This window comes from Anopheles nili, chromosome 2 (assembly GCF_943737925.1).
Source record: "Anopheles nili chromosome 2, idAnoNiliSN_F5_01, whole genome shotgun sequence".
NCBI lineage: Eukaryota > Metazoa > Arthropoda > Insecta > Diptera > Culicidae > Anopheles > Anopheles nili.
In genome coordinates, this window is record NC_071291.1 from 60,797,417 (window position 1) to 60,810,244 (window position 12,828).

Consider the following 12,828-nt stretch of genomic DNA (forward strand, 5'->3'; position numbering starts at 1 on the left):
CCCACGAGTACCGTACATGTCGCATGTCATGGCCTACTTGCTTATGCAAAAGGACCGTGTCAACGTAGGCTTTTATTAATTAGGCATATTTTAATGAGCCTTGCCCTAGGGTGTTTGAGCTTTTCCAGTTTCCTCCCATCGATAGCTGAGCTTCCTCGTTTGTAAGGGAATTCCAAAAAGGAAGCTAAATCCATTCAGCACTCGTAAAAATATCTCCCAAGGTCCTACAAGCGTCATCTCACCGATGAAACATTCACACGGCACAACACGAACGGTGTTCCTCGATACTCGATGCCATTAATATTGAATGGTTCCGTGCGCAAAATGCTTGTTTAAGGACACCGCTACCAGGCTAGGGATGATTCCGGTCAGCTACCGTAGTACACACACGCGCGCTGTGGTCGTAAAAATCGCATCGTCCGCCATAAAGCGTCCGCTAAACAGCTATTAAATAAAAAAAATGGGCGCCCCTGGGATAAGCGAAGGGTCCACCCTTGGCAGCATGCTGTCGCCGTTAACAATTACCGCTGGGCTGCGCTAGTAGCGCGAGTGCATCGAATGCACCGAACGGTGCATCCGCTAACACCGGTCCAATTGGTCCGCCGACAAAGCCGCGGGGTTAGTAGAAAAAAGAGGGCCACGGAATGGTCTGGAAATCATCGTGGCGTTTGATGTGTGGTCATCACTTGGATCGATACGCGTCGGAAGCCCGGGAGTGTCCGTGAGACAATGGATCGTAAACTGCCGCCGAACGGTGGCCTAGCGGTTTAGCGCACTCAATGCCAAACGATGCTCGCTGGATGCGGCTAGGGTTGGTGCAAAGCAGGCGTAAATTGCAACCACGTGCCGTCGAGAGGGGGGTTTGGTTTAGTAAATTCCTCCCAATGACGCGCTGCATCCCAGGGCATGATTAATGCTATCTTAATGATCACCGAGCCGGTTGGCAAAAGGAGCGATAAAAAATGCACAAAATGTACCCGCAAAAATGAACATGAGAAATGGTATGTTGTGAATGGTTGTCGAATTAACATATCCGAATGTTAACCGGCGGGGGAAACGCGATTCGCGAAACTCCATCTTGCGAGGAAAACAACGGCGCAGGAGCTCCATCTCCTGGAAGGTTCAGGATGTGCAGATTCTCGCATATATTTCGACCAAAAGTTCGCATGTAAAACAAAATAAAACTGCCAATTCAAAACCGCGCACGTGTGTGTGTGTTTGTATCTTAGCCAAAGTTTGTGCAATCTTTTTTTTTCATCCCAAAATCCATCCTGCACACCCTTGCCATAAAAAAAACAACCCCAGAAAACCCCGGCGGGGGAAATGTTAGCAATATTTAATAATCACATGACAAATGGTTCGACAACCGTGAGGTCCATAAATTATGTTTCCTTTTTGCCGCACCCGGCAACACCCCCCCCCCCTTCCCCCCCCCCCCTTAAATCGCCCCCTGGGCACGCGGGTGCGACAGATTCGGTGTGGTTGATAAAAAAGTGTGACCATCGTTCCCGGTCTCGCCAGTGGCCAGATACGATCGGAACATTTTTATTAGCATTTGATCTTCTGCTGCACGGCCCGAGAAAGGTGCGCGATTTCTACCATTTTCACCAACGAGCCAACCACAGCAGGCTGTGGAATTCAGATTTCCTGTCAAACGTTTGCCTGTTTTTTTTGTTCGCCTGCGTTTCAAACTCGAGCCCAAAATGAGCCAGTTTGTTACTGCTGTCATTATACGGGTGCCCGTGCGTGAAAGCATCGCCTCGTCATTCGTGAGGTCGTTGTTTTGCTTTTGTTCGCGTTTGGTTTTTTAAATCATAAATTCATCCCATTAAAATACTCCCACAAACTGGTCGGGATGGGGTCCGGAGCAGACCGACGACGATGGCTTAATTCATGCTAACGATTCGCATTGACAAACAACAAATCATGCGACACCTTTTGGAGCACAATTCCCCCCGAGAGCCCTTTAAAAGCAGCGTCTCCTCTCCATCATCGAATGTAAGGGCGTTTGGTGTCGGGCATCGTGTGGCAATGCGGGCGGCACAAAACTAAACCAATTAGGACACACGTAAATCTTATCTTCACATGCTCCACCCTGCCCGGGACGGCATCCTCGAGATCCAGCCGTTTGTCACACAAATTTACGAGACCACAGCTTTATCGATGGTGTAAATTTTCTCCAAAAACGAGACCTCTGTCGCGGTGTCGCTGGCACGCGGCTCGGTTTAGCAACTTTTGTGGGCTTGCCTAGTCGAAGTCAAGTTGTTTTTGAGCGCGTTTAACTTCATTTCTGGGAGATTTTGTATGCGTGGAGTGTGTGCAAACAGCGTTGCCAAATTTCTTCGCACCGACAGGACGACTAGCCACGTCGTCCTTACATCTGGCACGTCCTTTTGGGTAATCAAAACCGAGCATCAAAGCCGGAGAAAGTCGGCACTAGTAGAGGCATAAAAACGTAGACAAGACAAGTGTTGAGCGTCACACTTGTTTCGCTCGTATTCGCCGGCATTCGGGTGAGTTCATAATTCACGCAAAAACATAAATTTAGCGTACGTGATCGCACTGCGTAAAGCACAAACAAAAAATGGCCACGCAAAAACCGTAATCTAATTTCGATTCCACGCGAAACCGGCGGTCGGGTTAATAGTTTTTTATTAGCCCACAAAGTGTCATTCACCGGGTTCTGGCGCGTTCTTTGGTTCTGTCGCGTGGCGCCGAACGTTAAAAAAAAACACACAAAAGGCCACATTAAAACACACTCAGACGAGCCAAGCGAGTCACTATCCGGCGTTGATCTAGCCATATGTATGCAACCCTATCAACCATGCCCTACCATTTTTCGAGACGTTCGATTGCAGTTTACGACAGGCCGCGATAAAACAACGCCATTAAACGCACACACGCATGCCGATGTTGCCCGTTTACATGGTTTTCCAATGCGTGCACGCATTTTTGACCACTCCACACGGCTTTGATACCGTTCATCCCTCCAAAGTCCTCCAAAGAAAAGGGTTGTTTGTGAACCCATTCGTCGCGTGGACAAACTAGGCGCCATAAAAGCGTACGCGTTTGCCAGCCACAATAAATTTGCTCGCATTTTGGTGATCTATTGCGCTCTGGCTCGGGAATACGGCGGAGATAGATCAATTTCAACTCACGCCCCACGCAAAACGTTCCCCAAATACCGTGAGAGTGAGTAATAAAGATACTGATGTCAGCCCTGTTCACCAGCATCATTGACGAGATCACGCACGGGGTGAGATCACAGCATCTGGGGGGCTATAATTGTCACCATTTGTACTGCTTACGGGTTCGCTCTCTTCCTGATATTTTTCATAAGCCAAACGACTAAAGATAAAGTATTCCTCATGAAAAAACACTCTCGTCCCACCAGCCACCATCCATCGCGATCAATCCGCATTGGAACGGCTGAAAATTTTAATAACTCAATAAAACACAAAATTATAATAAACATTCCGCGAGCGCAGTTTACGATCCTCGGGCGGAACTCGAGCGGAATTGGCTAAAATCGCTTCATCGTGAAGGCCTTGCAATGGAACTTGGCCGGCTTCGTGGGAATTACAATTCCGCGTCGTGTGGGTGGATCGATCAGCGGGGAAGATGATTTAACAAACAAACAAAAAAGCGAGCGAGCTAAACAAACTCCCCTAATCGGACAGATTTTATGGGCAGCTCGTTTCGATCCCTTGGATTGGCTGCTGATTTTTGCGATCGTTTTGAATTGTTTCCCCGACCCGCCCCGACTGAGGAATTTGACCGTATGCAAATGCAGCAAACCCAACGGTTGTGATTTGATAAAATTTGAGAGATTATTACGGTTCATAAATTTTCTCCACCGTCGTGCGGTTCCTTAATTGGATGGTGGGTACTTAAAGCTCACCCACCACACGAACACGATACATCTATATCAACGTAAGGTAATTTATGACTGCAAACCGCAAGCTCGTATTTCAGTGCGTTGATTTCCTACGATTCCTTGGCAGCTTTTTCAACGGCAGGCATTCGGCAAGCGGCTGTCTTTCTTACGCATTCTCCATCAATCATTCGTCATCGATCGCCATGAATCAGGCGACACGGGCGATATTTTGCAGACTGACCTCCGCGCGAAACATTTTGCTTGATTGTTCCACATATTTTGTTTTGTGCGTAGGCTATTATGGAAAAGACCATCTTTGTTTGCCATTGTGTGTGACAATTTTTCTTTCCATCTTATCCATTACCGATGACAAATTATCAACGCCGGAGGAGAGAATACATTACCGGGGATGAGTCACGGTCGTGCCGCTTTCAACGGCTCAATCAATCGCACCATTCGCGCACAAACAATTAAATAAATAAATGACACTAAAAGAATGAAATTTAATTGCCTCCGCGGGGACTGGAAGTGAAGCACAAAAAACCAAAACGTTTGATTACATTTCGTTTCTCCATTCGAAAAGCGTCGCTTTCGTTTTGTAAAATGGCCCATAACGCCACGCAATCTATCTCCCAGCGGGGGTATTTTATTGTTTTATTGAACGGGCAGCAAATCGCACGCCCGCCTTCTTCGAGACACGGTTGCTACCAAACGTTGACTTAGGTCAGGAAACCCAATGGATGCCGGCCGGCCGGCCGGTACGAGGAAGCTATTCGAAAATCCTGACAACAGAACCATAACCATAAATCAACGGTCGCAACAATAAAAGTACAATTTGTGTTATCTCCTTAGTACCCCTAATCTGGGCACAGTTTACGCGGAGCGAAAAAACTTCCTGCTAATGGTATGAAAATATTTACTCGTTCTTGTTTAAGGATGCAATAGCAAAACGGCATGTAATATATTCCTATCATTAGCAAGTAGCCAAGTAGTAGCATAATGATCTTCAAACAAGTTTTTCAGGTGAAATTTTGTGGCCGTTTTTTTCACGCAATTAACAGCATTTTCCAACCAAATACTGCGCACACCTTAGACACACTTCTTTCGCATATTCTAAGAGCGAAAAAGAATAGGAATTAAAAATAGACAGGCTGGGTAATTCGGTCATCAACCTGTCGACGTTTCATTACGACTTATGCTAGCGAAAATGTCACATCGAGCGTTTATGGCAGCCAGAGGGATTAACAATGGGTGACACTATGTTCGCTTGGGTTAACGCTAACGGAAACCAGGACAAGTTCACTCATTTCGCCCCGTTTGCGGTCGCTAATAAGTCGTTGAATAAAGCATCCCCACCGGGGCCTGTCGTCGCGAACGTGCCGATTGCTCAAAATTCGTTCCACCAAAATCCCTGCTGTCATGTATAGTGCGCGCGTGTTTCGGGTGGTTTGGTTCGGGGCTTTTCTCCCTGCTAATTGAACCATTGGGAGTTCCGTTCTATCTCTACCACTGTCCCTCGAATTTTCGGGTTGCCCAGCTTCTCTTTGATCCCATAAACCTCGTACCTTACTGCTCGAAGTTCTAATCTGCACCCTGAACTGTCTGCCCTACTACAGTTGCCTTCCCTAGTGGGCAACGAACTACGCATCGTCCAACCACCAGCACGCAGGCATCCGTTCTAAAAATTTATGAGAAATATTATCATCAGTTTCACAAACCACACCGTAGACGTGGCGACCTTTGCGGTCCGGTATTCACGCACAGCCACGGTCATGGGCGCCATTTGTGCCCAGCAAATGACGAGAATAGCATCCGGCGGCTGCAGCCACCGTGGATCTAATATTAACGCAACCGAAACAACACAAAACAACAGACCGCCATCGTGGGATAGGCCGGGCTTACGCGGGGGCATTATCGTAAATAATTCCAAACATAAAACGATGTTTCCGTTCCTACGCACCTACGTCAAATTTTTGCATACAGCTTTTTTTTTTCTCGCCCCAGTGCGTCGCCACGATGCTATCGCAGAAATTTACGATCATCGAGCTAGATCAGTCCCATTAGGCAGTTCATAATTCATGTGAAATTTTAATAATAACTGACCCTGGGATCTTGGAGATAATTTCGGACGTGGGAATTGGCACAAAAATAAAACCGGACCGAAACCTGGGAAGTGGCACGCACACAAACCATTCGAAAAATGGCGAACAATTTAATATATCCAACGTAAGATAAGGTGACATCTTTTTTTTTTATTGGCATGTAAATCGCATAAAGTGGACTTCCGTGGTTTGCTTTGCAAGCTAATCATGTACAAGCTTTGCAGCCGTACAGCGGTTTAATTGCCCACAAAGCAGGCTGTGACGAGCGAACCACATCATTCCCGCCTAGGGAACCAAAAATCAAAACCACGCCGTTTGTCCTTGAACAATGAATGAATGAATTTTGCACAGTTTGATGCATCCGTTTCGCGAACGATTCATGCGCTCACATCTCACCCTCCAGTGAGAAATTCGCGACGTCGATCGTCGATAACAAATGCAGGGTTGTCTTTCTGAGTTTTTGATTAACTATCAGCTTCTTAACACATTTGTCTCAAAGATGCATTCAAAGTGGAATAGTAGATTTTTTGTTGAATTAATTAAATTCAATACAATTTAAAATTGACTTAATAATAAAATGCATAACACAAATCAGCTACATAATTGTCTACTAAATGTGCTCTGATTAACGTTGGTTGTGCTCTCAAAATAATGTGCGAAAACGAATTATAACAATCACCTAATTATCGTTATCGCGGCTATGCAGCGTGTGATTCAACAAAAAAAAACCTCATTCAAAACGTTGAATGAAACGCTATTGCGCGCTGCATCCAGCAAAGCCACCCCTGCGAGCAAACGCACACCGTGAGCGTACACCGTGAGGGGTTGCCTATAGCGCGAGAGTTTCCTCTCGACTTTTCTCCCGCTTTCGCCATTTCACCACCCTCTCCTACCGGAAGCGCATACCCCATCTTCTCTCTCGCATATTCATTCATGACCGCCGGCGGGGCAAAAGCGCAACGTCGCCAGCATCTCCCCACGCTCGAGACACTGGCGTCTCCATCAATCGAGCTGCGGTTGCATATTCTTGCTCTTGCAGGCGTTTGTAACACACGCTTCACTCAGCCCCAACGCTCGAGCCAGTCAGCCAACGAACCAGACAGCCAACCAACCGGCAGTCTTAGTTAGTCCGCGCAACGGTACGGACGGTGCTGGTTACGTGCTTCACGCGAAACGCGATCCTTCTACCTTCGCCGTACGGCAAGTTTCCCAACGACGGAAGGTGAACGAAACAAGCTAAAAAGAAGAGCACGGTGTGGCATTTCCCTTTGCAACACTTGTGACCGTTTGTTTTCGCGCGCGTGTGGGTTCCGGTGGTTTCTCGTGGCACGGGAAAACTGGCTCCGTTTTCCGACGTTCGTTCGCTTCGCGTAACTGAGTGATTTGGCGCCACAAACAGGATAATTGTGCGTGCGTAGGGGAGCTTCATCATTTTGGGGCGCCAGCGATCGAGCGGGTTTTGGTGGTTAATTTTGGAGAAATTAAGCGTAATTCAAACGTGTTAATTGGGCGCGCGCGCGTGAGTTTTCGGTTCAGGTGACGATTAGCTGACCCATGGGCAGTGTTTGAGAGTGATTATTGTGTTTTGTGTGTGTGCGGTTCTGTGTGTCAAGAGGAAACAGGCCCATTAACGATCAACGATAACGAAAAATCGATGAATCGATCAATGAAAAGCTCCCCTTTTTGTGGCCGCGCGCAATAAAGACAAACATATCGCGTTGTGAAATCCGGCCTGGTCCTGGTCTCCAGGTGGGAACTGCTGGGCTTTCAACAGGTTAATATTTCACCGCAAATGTAAAGCAAATCGCGACGCCTAAAACGACACCGTCCGTTCGCTGGGAAGGCTCTCGTTCACGCAATAAATTATGTCTTCGGGTTCCGGCGAACGCGGATTGTCTCTTGCATTATCGTGAGCTAACGACATAAATTACCCGTTAATGTGTGTGCCAGGGGGGCCGAGAAGCAGGTTGAGATCTCTCAACCACCTTCCCTGTGGCCGAGGTACGATTTGTGGCTGCGTGTGTCCATTTGATCGGGAGAACATGTGGTGTTTCTACTTTGCTTTTTCTCCCTACCGGTAGGCTTTGCCGTTATTCCCGCCCCACCGTTAAATATCTCCCAGAATCTTAAACGTTTGCTTCGAAACACCAGTGCGCAATCGCGTTCGATGGTACCCGCGAAGTGTTGCTATTTGTTTTTGCGATCCCTGCAAATCACATGTACGGTACTCGTACGGGTTCACGATCGCACATAGTAGGCTGTGTGACCTGTTTGACATCTAACGTGCCATAATGCAGCGTGCCATTAAGTTTGGTGATTTTTTTTTTCGTTCGGCTTAAATTGCACCAAAGGCTCAACTTTTAGCTTCTCGAACAAGCAAACAAAAAATCAGTTCCAAATTGCACCTGAATATTGCACAAACGTCGTTTTGTTTTTCTTCTTCCGGCCGTTTGGCAATAAATACTTAATTTGCATCCCCCTGTGCCAACGGCATTTGGAGCCTCGGGATGTAACTTGCCGTTTTGATATTTTCATTACTGGATTCAATAAATTTGGTAGAGGATTAAGTTTTTGAGTTGAGTTTTACCAGCCAAAGAATCAATTTAGGAAGTCAATTAACGGATCGTATGCAGTGACGACGTTTGGAAGCTCTACTCGTGGTGGGCTAACGTGATCAGTCGTCTAGAATATTCATAAATTCAACGCAATTTAATGTGATAAAATGCTAATGTTGATGGCATTTCAAAGAATTTCTGGCACGTGGTTTGGGTGGTCTAGCGGCCCTAAATGGTCATTCAATAAATTACTAAATCAATTCCAATCGCGCACAGGATAGGCCTAGTTTGATGCTAATTACAGTCCACATTATCTTCACCACCTGCCCAAAAGCCACCAAATTTGTCAATATCCTGATTTCGATTACCCGGAAAAAAAACCACACACAGACACATCACACAGGTCGTCCTCCAGCGGGATGATCCGGTACCGCATATTTTTTATCCCTCGCGGTCCAACGAACCGATAGGATCTTGTTCACTCGAAATGTAAACACTGCTCGATGTCTGCGTTATCGGGAAAAATATGTATAAATATCCACCAGTTTTGACCCACAGCACCCAGCGGTTGCTTCGGTTTACAAAAAAAAGCTTAATATGTGCAAAAGTAGCCCCCTCTTATCGTTGGACTAGCGAGCATGCGAGATCGACGATGGAAATGAGCCTTCTTTTTTTGTGTCGTCCTTCTTAGTCCCAACTGGCCCCATCTGCTGCGTGAAGCGTGTATTGCTTTCCGGCTGCCGAAATCGATCTGCCTTCGGTGGTGGAAGAACACAAAAAAAAACAAGTTTATTAAAACATTGGCCACCATCAGCGCCCGAAGAAGCGACCGTCCGCGTGCTCGTCCGGTTAAAAGCTTTCGGTATTTATTGTCCTATTTTAACGGTCGTTGGAATATGTGCGAGATAGCATACTTTCTACACATCTGGCCGCTAATAGCTGCCGAAATACTAAGCAGTAAGACAACAAGCAAGCCAGCAAACATCAAAGCACACGCACACATCCTTCGCGCGGTTAATCGCTGGTCGCCGGTGACAGGATGGCGATGAAATTAGCATATTAGAGTTGTCTGTTGTTTTTTTCTCCCTTTTATTTTGCATTTTTTTTTTCTGTCTTGTTGCGTGCTGTTTCCAGCGATAGGGAGCACGCCAATCAGAAGGGGTGGCGAAAACGAAAAGTGCAACAAATGGCAACAAACATCCCCCCGTGCGAGCATGTCGCGCTGTCCGATGCAATTTCTCGTTCGACGGCTTACGGATCGTACGTGCAAACATGTCGTCCCTCCAACCATCGCTCAAGGCCGCCGGTGGGTGTAAGGAACTGAAACAGGCTCTAACGGGCGAAACTGGAGGTCCAATCATTCCGGGCGTAAATATTCGTCAATTCCATCGTCCATTTGCACCTGCCGGCACTCATTAGCCTGGGGCGGAAAATTAAGACAACGAACGGGCGAACGGGGCGTAATAAATTCTTCTTTTTGTGTGCCCCCACGAGCCACACAAAGGGCTGCGTCCAATTTGTGCGTGAATTAAGCGGCGAGACAGCAAAATAGTGCGTATTAAAATTGCATAATTTATGCACGGTATGATCCATTGATGCTTGAGTTAAAAACCAGAGAGCGAAAGCCAATCGCAGCAGGCCGGCGAGGTTTTAATCCGATTACACGCAACCGCGGTCTCATTTGCGTGCTGTGCTAAAACCCAGTGTTTTAACTCGTAAATATTGGCGTTAAGCTTAACGAAACTGTACTTTTACCACACGTCATAACGAGCTTAAAATGGAAAAGAATCTAAAGTGTGCGGGTAAACGCGCCACTACTCACCACAAAATGGAAAATAGCGCACAGATGGGCCCGAGTTGTCGATTAATCGTATTATAATCTGAACATATGTGTCCATTTTTTTTTTCGCCGTTCGTTTGTCACCACGAACAGGAGCTCAAACAAATCACCCCGTCTGGGGCTAATTGCTTTCTCTCTCTTTCTCTCTAAAAAAAAAAGCTTATTTGCATCCTTACCCAGCCACAGAGCCACAGCCTATGTAGCGGCATATTTTCAAAAACATCCCGCCCGGTTCCGTCATATTTCATTTTGATTACGGTACTCCATAAACCTGTCGCCCCATATTGCACCGGAATGCACCGCAACCGGAGGAAGACCGTTCGTAAAGCAGGATCGAATAATTGGGTTTATTATCAAGCGTGCATTCCCGGGCAGCTTTTTGTCCTCACTGATTGCCTAAACACGTCCAGGATGCTGGAATCGGACGCATTTTCCCCCCGGAGAACTTATGCCACCGCGGGGTTGCACTAATGTGCGTGAGTGTGCTTAAATTAAAATATTTTAAGATACCAAACCCCAAATGCCAAATGGTCGTGAATGTTGGCGTAAATGATCATCAACCGGCGACCGGAGCCCTGACATCCCGTGCCTGGCACGACCTTTGCCATTAATGGTACCGACCCGCGTGGCCATTTTACGGGCGCTTTTGCGCAAAACCTGACGCGTGTCGTAAAAAGCCAAGATCCACAGCGCCCGTTCGGGCTCGTTCTTCCGGTCCGGAGACGAACGCAACCCGTGGTTCTCGGTGAGCTCTTGGGGTTTTTTTTTACGATTAGATGGGCAATTTAATTAAAGTCCCATAAAAAACAACGGCAACCTCCGATCGACCGGGCGGTGCTTTACGTGACATCGTGAAATCGCTTTAATCGCTGGTGCGTTATGGTTTCTGGCTAGCACGGTTTAAGTCACGCAGCGTTCACGCTTCTGGTTCCCGCATTCGATGGGGCCCGCAAGCAAATGACACGAAACGACGTTCCGACGTTTGGGGTCCTGGTGGGAGGGCAAAAACAAAAAACACCAAAACTACAATCCATAAATCGCGACCGGGTGCGCATATATTAACGTGCCGTTATTAACCCACAACATGGCGCCAGCCGAGCAAACGTTAATGATTTGCCGTTTTGCGGTTCCAATAAATCGTCTCGATCTGAGCACGGGAAAAAGAGAGAAGATAAAAGAAAGCACACCCTATGCCGGATCGATTAAAAAGTCATAAAAGTCGCTTTTCGCATTCATATTTCGGGAGAGACGATGAGTCTCAAAAACGTCCATTATGCAAGCTTTCTCCACGTGCGCCTGATGGGCAAAAGTATTAGGTATGCAAGCGGCTAAGCATCGTTCCATAAGCATTAAGCAGCGCGTGTCAGCACGCATGCAAAGTGTTCTCGGTCGGTGCAACCTGCGGAAGGTTGCCAAAAAAAAAACAACAAAAAATGATGGAGACGCCTGGATTGATGAATGCTGTGAATCGTGCAATTAAAGTCATGAAAATGGCCCCACCCTAGCACGCTGCAGCTGGCAAGTGTCTGGGGGTTTTATCGAATGCACGACCTCTCGGGACGTGGTTAGAATGCAACGAATGCATGAAGCCACGCTTTGCATTGTTTCTCAGCTTCGTTTGCGTGTTGCAGATGCTTTCCAATTAACCAATCGCTACGATTTGTGTCGATTATGTTGACTTGTTTTGGTGGATGGAAATTAAACCAAACAAGCCACCAGTTGCTTCGGGCATGCTCTCTACCGGATCCAACACATTTCGCATACTTTAAAAGGTAGTGCACGGTGAACGCACGCACAAAACAACAAGCGAACGAAACGAGAGACAGAGAATGGGCACCAAAAAAAAACCTTTCCCAAAAAAAAAAACCCCCACCCGACATGACAAATGTCCAGCCACTTCCCGCATCACCGGGCGGGACCTACGCCGGCGGGATGGATGATTAGATTATTTCGCTATTTGTCATTCGGCAAGACACACGCGCAGAGGCGCGGACGTCCAAAAAAATAGCCTCCCTTTCCTCAAAGGTCCCTTGATTCGTGAATGGCTTTTCCCACGCGCTTTTGAGTCGAGCGCCGTTCGGTGGGGTCGTACCGATTGTTTTCTGGATCTCAGGATTGGAATGTTATAATTAGGTAAACGGGGAAAAAAAACACCCGAAAAAGCCCTGTGTTGTTGTTTTTTTTTTTGGCTTTTTCTATAATCCAGCGCGATTCCGTGCCGTTGGAACGAGATTTACATACGGCGGGAAGCTAGCTAAAACACAATTTATCACCGAATGCGTGCGTGATGATTTGCATACTCGATCACGCGTGAATTGTGACCGAGCCGGCGTGAGGGTCCATCATTCGTCATTAGCACCACGCGGGTGCCTTGTGTGTGCCTTTGTATGTTTGTGGACATTCGTTTGACGTCCGAGGGAGAAAAAAAAGCAAGAAAAAAACATAAACGTGTCC